The sequence below is a fragment of the Equus quagga genome, chromosome 16, assembly GCF_021613505.1.
Source record: "Equus quagga isolate Etosha38 chromosome 16, UCLA_HA_Equagga_1.0, whole genome shotgun sequence".
NCBI classification, from domain to species: domain Eukaryota; kingdom Metazoa; phylum Chordata; class Mammalia; order Perissodactyla; family Equidae; genus Equus; species Equus quagga.
Window position 1 is genome coordinate 18,221,807 of NC_060282.1, and position 19,712 is coordinate 18,241,518.

The 19,712-nt window shown below is 50.2% G+C and overlaps 1 protein-coding gene across 5 annotated transcripts in view; it reads right to left on the bottom strand.

Annotated features, from left to right (window-relative positions):
- ZHX2 (zinc fingers and homeoboxes 2) overlaps positions 1 to 19,712 on the bottom strand; it is a 152,224-nt gene that overhangs the window by 85,694 nt on the left and 46,818 nt on the right. The window contains exon 2 of one of the 5 annotated variants that reach the window (XM_046642012.1): positions 10,704 to 10,902. The exons of the other annotated variants lie outside the window; for them this stretch is intronic. The gene's annotated coding sequence lies outside the window, so the exon portion shown is untranslated. The remainder of the gene's footprint in view (positions 1 to 10,703; positions 10,903 to 19,712) is intronic. 5 annotated transcript variants of the gene reach the window in all.

Here is a 19,712-nt window from a genome sequence, read left to right on the forward strand (position 1 = left end):
TAGACAGAACCTGCCGCCTTGGGCTGCATGGGGGATCCAAGCCGTGGTCCCAACACAGGCCCCACACGTGGAAAATGGCAGTCCTCTCAGAGAACAAACCCCAGTGCTCACACACGGTTGGGAGCTGTTTGAGTTTTGGCCGGTCAGGCTGGAGAGATCCGTACAACATGGATGAACCTCAGAAACACTGTGATAAGTGAAAGAAATTGGACAAAAAAAGACGACATCTTGTATGATTACGTTTATATGAAATTTCTAGAAAAGACAAAACTATAGAGACAGAAAGATCGGTATTTGCTTGGGGTTAGGGGTAAGAACAAGGATAGACTGCAACTGGACACAAGGGAAATTTGGGGGGATGGTGGAAGTGTTCCAAAACTGGAATATTGTGATGCTTACACAACTGAATAAATTTACCAAAACTCAAAAAAAAGAAAAGAAAATGGCAGCTCTCACCAGGAGCATTATAAATGAATGAAAGGGACTTAGAGTGTCCTTCAAGCTCAAAATGCACACACATATCCAGTCTTCCTGGCTCAGGACTCCCTTTGCCAGAAAATTCTGGTCATATGGAGCAAAATCCCAATAAGGAGAAATCTCCCCAGTGGATTTTCCCTACAGGTCCCCTCAGAGTCCCTTTGGCCTAATTTACGCCCATCAGATTGGAGACACCTGCAAACAGCCCCCCTTAGGGTAAGTCCTCCAACATAGTTTATTCCATTCCACTTTTCAATCAGCAAACTTTTGGCAGACGAGTAAGAAACTCTGGGTCTAGTAAACAGGTCATTATGTCCTGAGGTGATAGCCTCATATTGAGAAGAGGCGGAGGAAACCGTGGAATACAGGGGAAGGGGTGATGGGCTCGGCTGGGGCCACTCCAGACGGACACAAGAGGAAGGCCAAGTTCAAAGAAGATGGAAAGTTACGAGCCACTTCTGTGCAGCCATCACTCTGCAAGCCGGAAGAGGAAGTGCAGTCTGAAGTTGCCTGTCTTTGCTCCAGAAGATGTCCCACCTTGGTCAGCAACAGCAGGCTTTAACTCAAGGAGCATCACTGGCGAACAACTAACGCAATGGCCACCACCTCCTGAGCGCTCGCTCTGCCAGGCACTGGGCTGAGTCCTCACGTCTTAAGTTTCTTTCCCACAGTATCTCTGAGGAGCAGGAATTCACATACCCATTTCACAGAGGGCAACCCTGAATCTTACAGTGATCCAACACATTGCCTAGAGTCACAAGAGCAGAATGTCCAGCCCTGAGGTTTGAACTCAAGCCTGATTGAATACAGTCTTTCCATTTTTTCCCACACTGCCTCTTAAACTTGACTCCATGACTGGAGTTGCCAGTAAATGGGGCCACCTTTCCTACCAACCCCAACCTACTCTTCCACTAAGACCCCTCAAGAGTACAGACAAGGCTGAGTTCACAACCTCCCCCTGGCGTGTGGGCGCAGCTCAATGTCATGAACAAGATCACTGAATTCTGCTCTAGAATTGATCTGTATTTGTTTCCAAACGTTTCCCCCTCAAAATTGTCAAGCACAATCGACACTCCAGCAGGATGTGCCCAGCGATGGGCAGAGCAGTGTCTGTTTTGCTCACTGCTGTCTCTTCATTCTTCCAACAACTCCTTATGGGGCGCTGACTACGGGCCGTGCGCTAGGGAGACAAGGTGAGCCCTGCCCTGGCAGTTGGGTTGGAGACTAAGACTTCAATGACATTGTTGTGCTAATTGAAGCAGATCAATGGCGGCAAGATGGCCTGGAGAGGCACAGGAGGATACCGCAGATGTGGGGGAGACCTGAAAGGCAAGCAGCAGCGAACCAGGCAAAGAGCGGAAGGAAGAGTTGATAAAGCTGGAGAAGGTGTGCGTGGGGTTGTGGCGGGAAGGAGCACGGTAGACACCAGACACAGGAAGTGGCCATAGCTGAGCAGGCCAGAGAAACAGTGAGGGCCAGATCTTCTAGGGACTTTCAAGAAGTTGCAAGTGATGAGAACTCACCAAAGAGTTACAGTCTTAGGGTCTGCAGATCCTGGCACACGGTGGCCCTCAAAAGTATTTGCTGAATGGACGTAGAATCCCGTTGGCCCCTGGGCCCCCTCCCATTGCCCCAACAATCTGAGAAGCACTGGCCTGGGAGTCTGTCACCTTTACAAAGGGCAACCACAGGGCAATCTGATTTGTGTAGGAAAAATCCTCCCCAGGCACCTGGCTGGAGCCTCCTCCTGTCAGGCCTTGGCGAACCCTGGCTCCGCGCGGCTGCTGGCAGATGTGTGGGGATGAATGCACCTTTGATTACAGCTCATGTTTCGAAGGAAAGACACAGCTCCCTGGAGATCAGGAATCTATGAAAATGAGCCCTTGCAAAAGAGATGTGAGTGAGCTGGAAACACAAGCCCTCTGGGCTGGCAGTGGTTTCTTTCCTTAAAATAAACAACAATCGCAAAGAGAGAATAAACCTGGAGGAGACGCAGTTCTTCATAATCCCGAAAGGGCAGGACTCAAAAGCAAGTGGCAGAAGGTGGTGGAAGGGACTCGTCTGTGAGAAAGTTGGACCTGGTTAGGATATGCAGACACCATGTCTGGGGACGAGTGTGTCTGACTCTCTCTTGGGTGGGAACCTCAGCTCCTGGGTACATTAATTTAACTCTCATTTCTTTACCATAGGGAGACTGACCCAGTTTAGAATATATTTTCTACCTTTTAAGAGTTTTGTGTCCATCGACAGAATATTTTATCTCCTCTGTGCTTTAGATTTGTCATCCACAAGATGGGAGATGATGGGCATTAGATAATATTATGAAAGTAGGGTGCTGGGGTTTGTACCCAAGTGTGTCTGAATACAATTGTTCCATTTTCCCCACCCTGCCACTTGAACTTGGGACATATGCCCCACCCGTTCCCCACAATTATCTGGCATAAAATAGTGCTTAATAAATGCCGGCTCTGCTTCTCTTCTTTCACACATCTCTTATTTCCCTACTACATTTAGCACAAAGCTGGGTATCCAGGAGGTGCTTAATAAACCCACGGAAGCTGGACCCTCCTGTGGGCAACATAGCAGCTGAGAATACAGAAGGAAACGGCAGCTAGCTGTGTTTTCTCTCCACTGCATCCTGTTTGAACCCTTTATTAAACGTCTTAACTATTACTTGCCTTCAGGGTCAAAATAAAATTTCCACAGATTTCCACTTTGCACTCATAAATGATTCTCGCTAAACTCTTTTTCTTTTTAAATTCTTTTATGTGTGTGTGTGAGAGCATAAATGTACTGACTCATAGCTGGAAAAACTCTCCCTCACACATTCCAAATTTGTCCAGTCACATGAGTTGAGTAAGAGCGCTTAATGTGGCTGCTGGCCCCAAGCTGGCGAGCAGTTACGCCAGCAACGGGGCCCATCGCTCCCCTCCCGCTCCCTGCTCTGAGCCAGTGTAGCTGGGGAGGCTCTGCAATGGGCAGTGGATACCTGATGCAGGTTCAATGAATGCAAGGATTGGAAGGATTTGGCAACTGCCTAAGGCCAAACTCGAATTCTATAAGGCAGTGTAATATATTTAAAAAAAAAAATCAAATAAAAATTTGCATACGGGATCACTGGAATTTAACAACTTATTGACTCGAGTCGATGCTGGGCATTGTATCAAGCATTCCAGATGCATGACTCGTTAATCTTCACAGCCATGCTGTTAGGTAGGAATGACAATCCTCATTTTACAAGGGAGGAAACTGAGGCACAGAAGTGTTAGTAACTTGCCCAAGGTCCCACAGTGTGCAGAGGGTGGAGCTAAGATTCAACCATGTGTAGCTCTGGAACAGCTGCTCTTACACACCCGACCATTCATTCGGAAAGGAAAGAATCCTTTTGCATAGAGAAAAGAAAACTCCATTTATTCTACAAATTGCCCTCCAACACTCAGAATACAAACATTGCACCAGACGTCAAAGGGGAGGCTGGCGGTAGGCATGGGCAGAATGGGGCAATTTGGTTACGGTCTTCCGTGAGTTTGGAACTGTACAGAGGAGCTATGATATAGGCACAAACGCTTACAATAAAAGTAAGTGAAAATGCCAATGGCAGGATTATAAAGTGGCATGGATGAGGAAGGCTGGGTCAGGGGATGACTCTGGCCGGGGTGATCAGGAAGAGATCCCTGGTAGAAGTACCATTTAAGCTGAATTGAAGGATGGGTAGGATTCAGACTGGAGGTGCCTAAAGGAGGTCCTGCCTGCTTAATACACTGAGTACACACAGGAAGCCAATGGCCCTGGGAGTTCCCATCCTGGTTCTGATTCGGTTCTGGTTCTGATTCCCTCAGTGGGAACATCTCCAGTGAGGTTGCTCTGAGCAAGCCCCTTGGCTCATGGGCCTCCGTTTCTCCTATCTGTAAGAAGGAAAATGAAGGAAGTTCCTGCATGTTCCAGCGAGGCGGAACCTTGGAGAGCTCCCAATTCATCCCATAGATTTGTAGATGAGAGAACAAGGGCCAGGGAAGCTGCAGCCTTGGGAGACCTTGGATTCGAACCCAAGTTTGCGGGATGGGGAAGCAGGAGTCCCATCTCCCACTCTAGCTGTTCTCCCAACATCCGCTCCTCAAGGGGCATGCCGACCTCTGTGAGAAGGCCAGCAAGCTCCAGGCAAGCTTGGAAGGGGACACAGAGGACCCAAACATGCCTCTGCTAGCCCACTGGCATCAGGCTCTGATGTCCCAAGGGGTCCGGGAAGGCGAAACCAGAGAGCCTGAGAGTGGAGCCCCGGGCTGCCCACCTGCACCCAGCCCTCCCAGCACGCCCCGCTCTCTCAGCTGTGGCTGCCTCCTATCCTCAGGGATCCTGCTCGCCCTTGGCTCCGGAAGTTTCCAGGAAACCATGACCAGTTCTCCGTGGCCATGGTTTTCCCTGACAAGATGGACATCTGGTTGTGACTCACACCACTGGATTTCCGCCCAGGGCCTTACATCGTGAGTGGAGAGCACATTCTCTCGAACTGACAACCTGGCTAGCCTGCCGTGACAGCGGAGGCTGCCGCCGCCCTTGTCAGCTGATGCTGAGGTCATTTGAATGGCACCTCGGGTCTCCCGGCCTGGCATTTCTCTCAGAACCGGCCTGGGCCTGGATAGTCTTCCAGGGTCCCCCAGATACCAGGCTCTTCAACCAAATTGCCCCTGGAATGCTCGCCTCCCTCCCCACACATCCTCCTCTGCCCTGGTCCCTGCTCCAACGGGCCTTCCCGACCTCTCATGTCCTCAGGGAGCTGCTCTCCTCTGAAAGCCCAGTTTCCTGGCCACTACACCCCGGAGGGCTGGGCAGAGGTCATGCGTCCCCACAAGGGCCACAGGCAATGACAACCACAACAGTCACAACAAACATTAACAGCTCCCTCAGACGCTGCGTGTGCCTACCCTCAGGCCTTCATGCTTGCTGTTCCCCCACCCGGAATACTCTGCCCTGAGTCTTTGTGTGGCTGTCAGCTTCCTGTCAAAGTCACCTCCCCCAGGGAGGCCTCCTCCCCTGCTGCCCTTATTTTACCACCTGTTTTATTTCCTTATAGCCCTTGTCCCATTCTTGAATTATTGACTTGTTTGTTATCCGATCACATATTTACTTGTTTATGATCTGGCTCTTCCAGTAAGAATGAGAACAAGGGATCCGCTCCACCCTGATCACCACTGGATTCCCAGCACCCAGTGGAGTGCCCAACACAGAGTAGGTGCTCAATAAATGTTCCCCAGCTGCAGCGATGAGAGCTACCAGGCACCGTGGATGTGCATTCGTCTCACCTAATCCTCACACAATCCCGGTGCGGTTGGTGTCACCGTCCCCATTTCACAGTGAGAAATCGGAGGCTCAGAGAAGTTGAGCAGGTTGTGTAAGGTCACTTGGTGAGTAAGAGGAGGAGTCAGGTGTCAGATTTGAATTTGGCTGATAGGAAAGCCCTCGCTTTTGACCAGTGGACTCTGCTGCTTGCCTTCAATGTTTCTGGAAGCCCCATAGTGAGGACACAGGAAATACTTGTGGACTGAATGATCTGGAATGCCACATATTACAGACTGAATGTGCCTCCACTGGAAACGCACATGGTGAAGCCCTCACCCCCAGTGTGGCTGTATTCAGAGAGGAGACCTCTATGGGAGCAGTTAAGGTTAAATGAGGTCATAATGCTGGGGCCCTGCCCCACAGGATTAGCGTCCTTATAAGAAGAGATGCCAGAGAACTTTCTCTGTGTGTGTGCATGCACTGAGGAAGGGCCGTGTGAGGACACAGCAAGACGCTGGTCACATGCAAGCGAGGAAGAGAATCCTCACCAGAAACAGAATGGGCTGGAACCTTGATCTTGGACTTCCAGCCTCCAGAACTGTGAGAAACTAAATTCCTCTTGTGTAAGCTGCCCATTCCATGGTATTTTGTTATGGTGGCCTGAGAAGACTGATACACTGTGTTTTATGGAAGCTAAATTTGCCAAGACTAGGAAGGTAAATTCTTCCCTCCCTCCCTCATTTAAGCACTGACAATGTAGAGAAGCACAAGAATCCTGAGGAGCTCCTAGGAGTCTCCACCTGGTGGCTCATGGTTCAAATACTGGCCACAAAGTTGTCTTGCTGGGCTGGCATGGTGTTTTAAAATATGAGAAATCAGAATGCCCTTGGGGGGGGCACACATTCTCTGGTCCTTCCACAAGCCACACCATTCCCTGCTGCCCTATGTCCCTCGGATCCACAGGCTGTGTTAGGTGCCAGTGACACCGTGTGAGCCATGCTCTCATGAAGAGCGGGGCAGAGTGACACTGGGGCGAGGAGAAGGGTGTGGGAGATGGGGAGTCAGAGAAGGCTGCATGGAGAGGTGGCTCTGGCCTGGTCCACGAAGGATGGATGGAAAGTCACCAGTTAGAAGTGGGGTGGGGATGTGCATTCCAAGGAGGGGAGCACGGGGGCGAGGTCCACAGAAAAGGCCTGGCCTGAGCAGTAGGTAGCGGTTGGTGGAGCTAGTACATGTGCTGGAGGGGCAGATGCAGGGGGCACAGGGGCCTGAACACCACGCCAAGGAGTTTGGACATTGTCCCATCCAGGAGTCACGACTAGGAGTCCTCTAACCAGGCGATCTGTGTTAATGCATGTGGATGCTGAGTTTACCACTTCCTAGAGCTATGTGACTGTAGGCAAGCGTCAGCTTGGGGCTGTGTGGCCTCAGGCCCTTCATCTGTAAAATGGGCACCATAACGCTACATATCTGAAAGGGGCATGGTAGGGATTAGAAGGAAATAGAACGTGAAAAGCCACGACACCACAGTTCCAGGCACATACAGGCACTCCATGAAGGACAGCTATCCTTACAATGGGCATTTCTTACTCATCTAAGGGTGGCAACAGTGTGGGAGCAATCGAAGGCGGTGTGTGCTAAGATTATTACAGCAAAGTAAGAAAAACCCTGAGGAGGGACCAGGAAATGCTCGTAGGAGGCAGGAGGAGGTAGCTGTGACCTGAAGACCAGCTTTCTCAACCTCTGTTTCCTCGTCTGTAAAATGGGACTCCCCCTTCCTGTCCACACAAGGTTTCTGTGTGAATTAAATGAGAAAAGAGAAGTGAGGGTGCTTTGGAGTTAAGAAACACCAGGCAACCATAAGGGTTTCATTTTCCTTTTCCCACACAGAGGGGGAAAGATATCCGGGGGCAGAGATGCACCTGCGGGCTCTTATTTAAATAAACTGTCATGGCAAGAAAAGTAGCAAATGGCAGGACAGCAAGAAGCCAGCAAGAAATCGATAGAAAGGAAGCTGTATCTTGGACCTTTCCTTGTGACATGCTCAGCTCAGTCCTGCTTCCGGACAATCCCAGACTCCCACTCTTTTTGCATTCACACTAATGACTCAAAACTGCTACCAGATTCTCAGCCTCAAAAGCACAGATTTTTCAAGCTGGAAAATATGACTGGATGCCTTCCCCACAATTTACAGATGAAGCTGAGAGTCACAAAAGAGAATTGGTTAAAACTTGTCCTCAGGAGACAGATGGCCTGAGTTCACGTCCTGGCTCTGCTGGTTAGTAGCTGTGTGACTTTGGCCAAGTTACTTAACATCTCTGTGTGTCTATAGCTCAGATGAACTGGAGTTAATAAGAATACTTATTCCCAACAGTGGTTTAGGAATTAAATGAGTTAATAAGTATAAAGTACTTGGAACATGCCAGCACCTGGAGGACTCAGAGAATAAGAGTTACTCTTATTAAGTCCACGGGGTATTTAGCGGCAGAGTTGGGAATGCGTCTTTTGACCCCTCTAGTGCTCTTTGCACAGCCCCACACTGAAATATTTGATTCTAACTGATACGCCATGTTTACTAAAGGCAGAAGTGACTGACCTGTTTTTGAATAAAGGACACATTCATGCAGCTTCCACGCCCCATTTCTGGAACATTCTGGGCCACCAAAATCTGACAGTAACTGAATAGAGCAAGGATGCTTCATAAGCACCTTTCTTACCACCTCACATTGCATCATCCAGGGAGGCAGCAAAAATAGTTCTCAATTTTAAAAATTAAACAGGAGGGAGACCCAGATCAACTTGGAGCAATCTGCTTAGATGTCACGGGCACGGCTACTGTCGTTCAGGTACTTTCGTGCACCGCATTCCCATTTCCAAAGGTCTCTCACCCCCAGTCTCTCATTTCTGCCTCGTGACAGATGGTGACTCAGAAAGTGTGTTCTGGAGTAAGACTAGTCGGTTCAATCCTGCTGCTCCCGCTCACCGTTTAGGTTGCCCAGTGACATTTATTTACTCTCTTGGCGCCCCCGACCAATGAAGATGTAACAACACAGACCTCACTGGTTGATGGGAGATGTGAGGTGATGCATACGAAGCCAGAGCGTGACCCACAAGAATTCCCTCGTCCAGGAAAGGCTGCTCAAGTGCCGAACACATTCCAGGTGCTGGGGATTCAGCAGCAGCCATGAAAACAAAGTCCCTCCCTTCACGGAGCCGAGAGTGATGGGGAAAGCAGACAATCTGACAAGCAAATAAACATCCCACGTCAAGTCGCAATATGTGCTTTGAAGAGAAAACAGGATGGAGATTTATAGGGGTGCTGAACCTGAATGGAACAAGGGAGAAAACCACAAAGATAGCTGGGAAACAGTGTTCCGGACTGAGAAGATGACAAGTCCAGATGCAAGTGGGGGTGTGTGCCGAGCTCGAGGCTGAGCCACAGGCCAGGTGGCAGAGGGGAAGCGTGGGGGGCCTGTGGGTTACTGTCAGACTTTGGCTTTTGCTCTGAGAGAGACGGGGGAACCAGCAGAGGGCTTGGGGCGGAGGAGTGACAGAATCTGACCTATGTTTTATTAAAAAAGTAGCTGTGAGGGGAGTACAGTCATGGGGTGTGTGCGTGAAGTGGAGGAGGGGGCAGCGGGTGAGTGATGAAGCTGAGAGGACGGCCGACAGCCAATGCAAGGATCTGGGACCCACGTGAGTGATGATGGCAGCAGGAAGTGGAGGATGGTGGCAGAGGTGGCAAAGAGCACCACCCAAGTGGCTGCTGTAGCACAGGCTGTGTATATAACTCCGGAGGCGCTATTCGCATCCACCACAATGGGAGGGGCGCCCCCTGGAGGGGTGTGACATGGTGGTCCTGGAAAGCAGCGCGCAGATTGGGGATATATTTTGAAGGCCGAACAGACAGGACTTATAGATAGAATGGCGTGTGAGATAAAAAGAAACCAGGGTTATTTCAAGGACGGGGTAAACAGAGGTAACTATTTACTGAGATGTTGAAGATTCGGAGTCAAGCATTAATTTTGGATGTGTCAAGTTTGGGAAGCTTCTTCAGGAAAGTTACGATAATGATGATGACAACGATGATGATGATGATGATGATGATGATGATGATGATGAAACAATGGCTCAGCAAGGATTATGACAAGAGCCAACGCTGTGTGTGTGCTGTGTGCCAGGCACTGCTCGAAGGACTTGAGACATACGAACTCATATAATCTCCAAGATGTGGTGGGCACCATTATCATCTTGACGTGATAGATGAGCGTGGTGGGTTGAATTATGGACCGCCCCCTCCCCAAATGATACGTCCATGTCCTAGTCCCCAGAACCTGTGAACATGACCTTATTTGCAAAGAGTCTTTGCAGGTGTAATTAAGTCCAGGATCTTGAGATTATCCTGGATTATCCCGATGGGCCCTAACTCCAATGTCAAGTGTCCTCATAAAAGACACCTGGAGGAGAAACACACAGAGGAGAAGGCGACGTGAAGATGGAGGCAGAGACTGGAGTGATGCAGCCCCAAGGAATGCCAACAGCCTCTAGAAGCTGGAAGAAGCAAGGAAGGGGCCTCCAGAGGGAGCAGGGCCCCCGCTGACACTTGGTTTTGGACTTCCGGCCTCTAGAACTGTGAGAGATTAGATTTCTGTTATTTTAAGCCAGCGAGTTTGTGGTCATTTGTAGAGCAACCACAAGAAACTAATAAATACAACAAGGAAAACCGGGCACAGAGAAGTGAAGTAATTGGCCCAAGTCACACAGCAAGCAAGGAGCAGAGCTAGGAATGTCTGTCTCCAGAGCTGCTCACTCGGTAGGTAGGTAAGTTCACCCTGGGTCTCCAAGGAGGAAATGGAGATCAAAGCCACAAGGCCACACCAAGGAACAGAGCCGGTGAATGACAGTCTCTAGCTGGTATGCTGGACTCCTTCCCCATTCTCAACCCTCACCTCTCCACTTTGAAAAGCCCAGACAGGCCCTTGTCCATCCAATCCAATGCTTCTTGGCAGCCACTACACGGATCCACGGCTTTGCTGGCAATTCCATGCAATCTGGTGATTTCAGTTTACGGCTGCTGGGTCCACAGGCAAATGGCCACAAAGAGACCGTGGTGGGGAAGTGGCCTCGGTAAACAGATTTCAGTGGCACCTAAGGATTCAGAACAATCACTCAGGAACTGCGTACGGTCTGGATTTCAAGACCACCTCCTCGTTTTGTGATCCCCACGCTGAAAAGCTCTTGGCTCCCATCGCACCCTGGCCATGGGGACCGGGGAGGGAGCAGCGCTGGGGGCAGGGAGTGTGGGCCGCTCCTGAACCTCCTCCAGCCGGCTAAAATTGGTCTCTGAAGAAACACAGATTGTCCATTTCCTCTCCCTTTGATGCCCAGGAAAATATTTTACTGCACAAAAAACAAATATTGGGAATCCGGAGAAAACATCCTGTTCCCGCCCCCCGCCTTGTCAAATCTTCATCATTTTAACAGAGATGGACAGTGGGACCTGCGAACAAACGGGCCTGTGAAGCGAGCCCACGCCTCTCCCCACACGAAACGGTGTGCTTAGAACGTTTAATGAGGAGAGGGCAGTTAATTTTGGGGGTGGGGGTGGGAATCAGGGGACAGTGGGAGGTGTTCTATTTACGAAGAATAAAATAATTAAATTCAGGTCAGTGGAGGGAGCCATTCGGCTGAAACAAATTTGGGGACCGTTGAGGGAAGGCAAGGGGCAAAGGAGGGAGCACTGTGGCTGCATCTAAAGCTGGATTGTCTCTCGGGGGGCCGGCCGGCCTCTGGGGGTCTGGGCTCGTTCAACAGCCCCCCCACCCCCATCTCTTACAGGCACTCACATATACAAATATGATGACACACACTTTGTCTCTCAGAAACACACTTGGGCTATGAGGTAATGAGGCTGTCCTCAGACATTCACTCCTTCTTCCTTAAAATACGTCTTGAGGGCAAATTATAAACGCACAGAAGTGACCCAGCCAAAAGCAAGCCATTGTTTCAACGAGGTCCCCAAGACAGACCTTTCACATTTATCTCAGTGACGCGGGCCCTGTGGAAGACACGTTTGGAAGGCGTCCTTCAGAGCTGTCTTCAGAGTCAGGTTATAAGGCAGAGAGTTGCACTGGGCACATTATGGTATAATTGCCCCTTATTCTGACCACCTGTCTTCCCACAACTGCATCTCCGAGGGAAGTCACACTCCTGGTTCCACAGATGTGACAGGTGGAACCACCTTCAAAGGACAGAGATTTGCCAACGCCAAGGATGAGAATGTGGTACGGCGGAGATGTTCTCAGATGTTCTGAGCCATGGTGCCACCTTCGGAATAAATGGTGAGCTCCCCAGGGGACCACTGGGATGAGCACCCCAGCCATCTGCAGAGATGGGGTCTGGAAGTGATTCTTATTCTTTAGAAGTTAGTTGTATAATGTCATGGTGTCTGTTCTGGGCTCGGCACAAGGCATAAGACAAAGCCTCTGTCCCCGTCTACCCGACAGTGAAGCCGAGACTCACACATGAGGAGTTGCCTGGGACCGAGGAGGTCATGTGCCTGTCCGTGGGGCCCAGGGTGGCTCTGCTGCAGAAACCCACAGGAGAAGGATGCCATGAGGGTGGGGGTCAGGGGAGAAGGTGGTGGAGGCGGGCCTGAACCCTGCTTCAAAGAATGGGGCCACCAGATGCTGAGGGGCAGAGGGCAGGGCTCCTGAGGTGGGGGCAGGGGGGAGAGGACAGGTCACAGCCATCCCGGATGCTGCGCTCCACCCACCTCAGGTGGAAGGCAGACCCGTGAGGGAGAGGCGGGGAAGCTCGAATGGGGAAAGGAGAATTTCTCAGGGACCCAGCCCTGGCAGCAGCCTTCCTGGCCAACCAAACATGCCTTTAGAACATCGATTCCTTTTGAGAGTGGCGTCCAGGAACACTGCAGAGTGTACCCAACCTGGAGTTGACTCTACTACTGGGTGTACACATCACAGCCTCACTGTGCCTCAGTTTCCCCATCTAGAAACTAATCATAAAAACCACAGCTAGCATTCCTGTGCTCAGTCCTGTTCTGAGTACCTCACCTCTTTTAATCGAATAATGCTATCGTTATCAGAATTCTACATGCTCTTGGCTACTACATTCCTTGGCCTCTCAAACAGAACTAAACTTGCCACTTATCTTACCTCAGAGATTTCTCGAGGCTAAGATCAAATAAGGTATATAAAAAGAGGTCTTTGAATTAAATGGCACTCTACAAAAGCTTATTATTGTTGTTGATGTTATTATAATTTTACTAAGTTTCATCTATTCAGAAGCTACCACAGGCTAAAGGTTATTTAAGGCCTGAGTACAACATTAAAAAAAAAAAAGAATCACTTTCAAATGTTAGTGGAGGAAAGATCCCGTGGAGATTGGCAAGAGAAAAAGTTACCCAGAGGCTGAAACATTAGAAGGTAGGACATCGGGGGTTTTTGTTTGTTTCTTGTACCGGGCCCAACGTTCTGGGAAGGGTCATTAATGGCTCCCTGGTTCCCCTGGCAGCAGCAGAACACAGGGCCTTGCCAGCAGCGGCATTCTTTTACAGACAGGCTGCCTCCCCACGGGCCGGAGCTCACCCAGCTCACTGAAAGCATTTATTCAACGCCCAGGAGCAAGGGAATACGACCTGCTCTTTGCCATCAGAAGGCAGAGCGTTTGGAGAATTATATCCTTCTTCTAAAAATAAATGCAAATAAATCTCCTGATCCTCCCTCCCCGCTCCAAAACCTGCTCCTCGGCAGACCTGCCCACCATCAACCACCCAGCAACCCACTGGGAAGCTGGGAGCCATCCTTGGTTCTCCCCTCTCCACCAACATTCCCAGCCAATCCACCGGAAGGCCATCTGGTGACCGACACATCTTCAAACCCATCTTTGAGCACTGTGTCATCTCCTGCCTAAACTTCCACAGCCACCTCCCAGGTGGCCTCCTTGGTTCCACTTTTGCTTTTTCCTCCTCTACTCAGGAATCTTCCAAAAAACACAGACGAGATTGCAACTCTGTCCTGCTTAAACCTTAGAAGGCTTCCCCCTGCACTTGGAACAACCCAAATTCCTTTACCGCGTCCTACCAGGCCCAGCGTGGTGTGGCTGCCTGTCTTTCCCACCCAGCATCAGCCTCTCTCCCACTGGAGTCCTGGCTGTGCCACCTGCCAAATGCAACTCCATTTCCTGGCCTGTGGAATGGGCAGAATTATAGCTAGCTTCCTGGGGGTGGTGAGGCCCCCAGGAGCCGGGAATGTTTCAAAGTGCTTTGTAGACTAGAAAGGGCAACATAACATCACCTCTACCCCATTTATAATTGGGCTTTTGTGTTTTCCTGGTTTCCAATTCCACTGTATCTGTATGTTTTGTTTGCAATTTTATATCCTTTTAAGATATAAGGATATTTACACACACAGGTAGTATTGAAAACTACCAAGACAGAATCTCAGGATTCCAAAGATAAGAGCCCAGCTATGGTGTGCTGAAAACCTGGACCATATTTGTTCTTCCCTGGGTAGAAAATCAGAGTTTGAACTATGCAGCCATAGTGAGATCTCATTTGAATGCAAAATCAGTTAGTTCCCTTATGAAAATGATAGAACAAGAAGGTGATCATCAACATCTCTCCAACACTTTCAATAGCAGCAGATAACGTTTTTTAAGCTCCTCCTTGGTGCCAGTCCCTGTATTAAGCACTTTTTATGCTTTACCTTTGTCAATCTTCACAACAGTATAAAGAGGTATTACTATTGTCCAGATGAGGAAGCTGAAGCTCAGAGCGGTTAAGTAACATGCCCAAGATCACACAGCTGGTGAGAAATAGAGTTCCGATCCTCTGTCGGTTTTTTTTTTTTTTTTTAAAGATTTTATCCCTTCCTTTTTCTCCCCAAAGCCCCCCGGTACATAGCTGCGCATTCTTCGTTGTGGGTTCCCCTAGTTGTGGCACGTGGGACGCTGCCTCAGCGTGGTCCGATGAGCAGTGCCATGTCCACGCCCAGGACCCGAACCAACGAAACACTGGGCCGCCTGCAGCGGAGCGCGCGAACCCAACCACTCGGCCACGGGTCCAGCCCCCCTCTGTCGGTTTTAATAGTCCATGTTCTTTGGTGCCGCCCTATGTGTGTTTGGGGGCACGGGGACCAGGAATGTGTATATTTGTGGGAGGAGAATGTGGAAAATAGGGAATGGGGTCTTAGGCTAGTACAAGGCCACCAAGCCCCAAAAATGCAAGGCAGTTTGGGCATAGAATCTTTTCAACTTTAAGTCTTGCTCCTTCACGTCTTATGTTCTAAACTGTTAAGTTAGATAATGCCCCATAGGTTTCCCCATAATCAGTGAGAAAGGGTGTAATTCTCTCCTATAAAGAGCAGCCATCGGCTTTTTGCTATTGAAACCAAGAAATGTGTGTGGGTGCACACATGCTTGTGTGTGTGTGTGTGACTGACAGACAGACAGAGAGACAGACACAGAGAGAAACAAGAGTATTCAGTCACTAAGGGATCCGTTTCAAGAGCTTATGAAGGTGCTCTGGCTAGAGATTCTCAGCGTTTCCCTTCCACTTCTCTAGTCAATTCACTCTGCATTTGCAAAAACAATCACACAGAAGGAAACAGCAACAAGGACAACCAACCGTGACAATACTATTACTTCCAGTCTTTCTCTCTTGCCTGGAACTTGCTGTGCAACCTCAGACAATTTGCCTCCTCTCTCTGGGCCTCGGTATTCTCATTAGTAAAGGAAAACATCTAGAGTCCTGGAATCCCTCCAGCTTTTACATCCATGATCTCTTTGGCTCTCACAACCTCCCTGAGGAGATGGGCAGGTCAGACTGGCCACGTGAAGCTTGGACAAGGTGGCACGGTTCAGGGGCAGATCCTGGACCAGAGCTGTTGACTTTCAGTGCCAACTCCAATGTCAGCCGACTCCACCAAGCTGCCCTCAACGGTGTGGACAGAGCTTGTCCAGGACCCACGCATGTTTATCCTCTTAAAACAGAAATGTTAGCACTCCAACGCCACTGCGTGGAGGCCTCCGGCCACCCTGAGCCCTCAATGTTTGAGGGCGGTTCCTTCTTTCCTTCCCTTCTTCCTTTTCTCTGCAGAGGGAAGAGAACAGGTAGAGGAAGTAGGAGATGCTGCAGGAAAGGTATGGTGGCTTAGATGACTTCCTGAGGTCCCTGCCAGAAGTAAAAATAACTGAAACAAAACCCAAGTGTGATGTCTGTGTGTGTGTGTGTTGGTGAATGGTGAGAAGAAAGAGCTAAGTGTGGAAAAAGCCCTTACAGCCACCTGTACTTCCTAATTACTCCGTGTTTTATATTTCTTCATAAATCAATGAGCTTCCTATGAAATAACAGACAAGTCGGGGGAAGGAGGTCCCCCATGAAGACTCACCAGCTGGAAGAATTTAAGTCATGACATAACCTCCTCCACTTCTAGCTGGTGAGTGTTCCCTGGGACCCAGTACCAACATTTCTTTTCCAAGGCCCTTCCAGGCAAACAGAACGTCAGCCAGGCCAGAACCCAGGCGGAGCTCCCCCAGGCTGGGGGTCTTCCAAGACTCGGCAGCAGACCACCATTTTTACCCAAGGAGCTCAGAGCGCTAGAGATGTAACATGCCCCATTTACAGGAGGGGTCCCCTTAATAAAGTGGGCTAGACGGTGAGACGAGCAGCAAGCAAGTGCTGTCCCAAGGGTGTGGGCCACGGGCCATTACCAGCAGGGTACAATTTGTGGGGAACTAATGAAAGCCTCCTCCAGCCAAAAATACCACCCCCCTCACCTGCGTGGTGACCCTTCACTGAACCAGGCTCGAAATTCCCATCATAGAGCCACTGAGGGCTGAGACAGCAAAGAGAGGCCTCATGGGGTAAAGGAAATAGCCCGAACTTTGTCCAGAACGTCCTGGTTCTACTTGCAGGAAGTGCAGTCTCGGATGATTGCTTAATCTCATCCATCCTCAATTTTCCAATCTGTAATAATGGGAAACGCTGATTGTAGACATCTAGCATGGGGCCTGGCCTCCAGTGTGTGGCAGAGTAAACAGGAGCTGTTATTATCATGGTCCCAACAATTTCGAAGGTCGCTGTTAAAAGGTTCATACGCTGATGAGGCTGCTCCGCCCCACCTAGGGAAGGAGCTAGGGCAGTGGTTCTCAAAGTGTGTGCCCCATGTCACCTAGGGACTTGTTTGAAACACAAATTGGGGGGCCAACCCCAAACTATGGAGTCAGAAATTCTGGCAGTGGGGCCTGGCTGTTTTATAAGCCCCTGCAAGTGATTCTGACGCCCATTCAAGTTTGAGCACTGCTGGGCTTCGGCAATAATTGCCAAGTCTGGCTGATGATCAGAATTTCCTGGGAGTACTTAGCGGAGAAATGCAGTTTCCTGGGCCCCATCTCAGAGGGATTCAGAGTCATCAGGTTCTGGGCGGGAGCTGGGGAGTCTGCATTTTAACAAGCTCCCCGGGTGATTCCACTGAGCTCCAGGTTGGGTTTGGTGGGGAGACAAAAGCAAGCGGACAGGAAAAGACCCAGGGATGGAGGGGGCGGGGAGGGGCTGGGGGTGCCGAGAGATAAGGAAGTGCTGAAGACCCATGTTCTCAATCCCAGTGCTATAGATTTATGAAATGGAATCTCCTACAACCTTCTCATTTTCCTACCAGGGAAACTGAGTCCCAAAGAGAAGTGATTATTCCACATCCATGCAACTCAGGCTGTGCTGGAACTTGACCCAGGGGTCTCGCTTCCAAAGCCAGTGCCCTTTCCACTGAGCCCCAAGAGCCCACGCTCACATGTTCGCTCCCTCTGTGTCTTTAAGAACAGGCTGTGCAGTCCAGCACTGAATCCACGCCCATTTCCCCAGCACTGATCATAAGGGTGAGGTCTAGCGTGCAGCTGGAGTCAGACCTCAGAGCTGAGTGCAAGTGGAGGCTCAGCTGAGCCACGAGGTCACCCTCTCACGGCCTCAGTTTCCTCATCTGTAAAATGGGGGTAAAGTCTGACTTCACAAAGCTGCTGAGCAGGTCCGATAAAGTCACACATTTGAAGGTGCTTTCCAAGCACTCACTCCCTCCCCACCCCCCACCCCCGGCCCAATGCAGGGGTTCAAGAAAGAGCAGGATTCATTTTGTTCTCCTGCCTAGAAGCACTCACAGTCTAGCTGGGGGAGAAGAAACACTCAAATCAGCAGGAGAACAATTAAGTGCTCAACTCCATGTTAAGTGCAAGCTGACACCTTGGTGCCCTCGCTAGGCTGCTCTCTGCCTGGAATGCTGCCCCCCAGTACACTGTATGTGCAAGAATCCCCGTGATTCCATCCACAGTCTGCGCCTGCCTTTCCCACCCTGAGCCCCTTGAAGGCAGGAAGTGAGGCGCGTTCAGTTTCATAGTCCCCCAACGTCTGACCTCTCAAAGGGATGCTCAGCAGGTGGTTGAGGCAGGTAGGGAGGTTTCTGGGTAGAGGGACCTTAAAGACCTGGAAGCAGCTTTTCAGTGGGGCAGGTGCCTCGGAGAATTCCTGGAACGCCCCACTGGAGCGACAAGGGCTGCAAAGCAGCCAAGAAGCCACGAGCCAACTCCCCACTCCTCCACAGGCCCCTATGTCTCCATCATCCACCGCACCATCCAAGGTCCCCAGGTGGGGTTGGCGGCTCCTGCAGAGCACAGCCAGGGCAAGGTGGGAAGAGAGGAAAGCAAAACAGGACCCATCAGTGCTCCACCCACAGCGGCACCTAAAGCCACTGAATAAAAGAGACTAACCAAGCGGCAGACACGTAGGAAATGCTCCGTGATCCGCACATCTGCTTCTCCCTGTTTTCCTGGTCTGGGGGATGAGAGGCGGGCAGGGGGAACAGGGTGCTGCAGGGTGAAGGGCTCTAGATTTAGGGTTTTTCTCAAACTCTGACCCAACGAGCTGTGCGACCTTGAGCAAGTCACGTCAGTCCTCAGGACCTTGCTTTGCTCCCTTTAAAATGGGTACCTGGTGAATGAGGAGCTATTGGATTGCTTTCCCCTAAAGGATGAGGCAAACAACTCAGCCAACGGGGTAACTGCCATGGGTGCAGGAAAGCACAATGGGTTCACAGCCGGCACTGTGTTCCAGCCGTGGTCCTTCCATGGAAAACCAACAATAACAACGCCATTGGCGGCGACAACTCATCTTTATTGAAGATGTACTAGGCACCAGGCCCCCGAAAAACACTTTTCATTCATTCTGTTGTTCAGTCCTCACAAGGGCTCTTTAAGGCAGATTCTGTCATTATTCCCATTTTGCAGTTGGGAAAATTGATGCCCACAGAGAAATCGATCTACCTGGGATGGTAGACGGGTGAGTAGGGGAGCCAGGATCTGAACCCAGGCTGTCAGGATCCAGAGTCCACCTGCTTTCCTACTAAACTCTACTGAACCTGGAAGTCTGTGTTTCCATAGTTAGGAAAGATGGAAGGATCTAGAACGGTAACGAAAATAATCAATCATTTTTCTAGACTGAGGACTCAGTCTGGAAAGACCACAGTTGGAGGATGCACAAATTCAAAGTCTGCTAAATTATTCTCAGGACACATCCCAGGAGCTTGGTTGAAACAGAGAGGTAGATTAGGTGCCCTGGAGACAGCCCAGCCTTGAAGCTGGACAACTGGATTCTAGTCCAGTGCCCCGGGCACCAGCCGCCTCAGCTGGGAGCAGGCAGCTGCGCTGGAGTCCATTTTCTCACCCGTCAAGCCCGCCAGAATACTTCTGTCCTCTCCACCTCACAGCCTGGCCCCGCTTAGCAGTCCCATCAATGTCCACGGTCTCCACATGCCAGATTTTAAAAGATTCTGTCTCTCATACATTAATTAGTTTCTCCATTAACAAAATAAGGAAGCGTTTGTAAAACTGTTGGAGTTTCCGATCAAAACAAGGTGACCATTGTTATCCCAGTCCAGCCCAGAGCAAAACCAAAA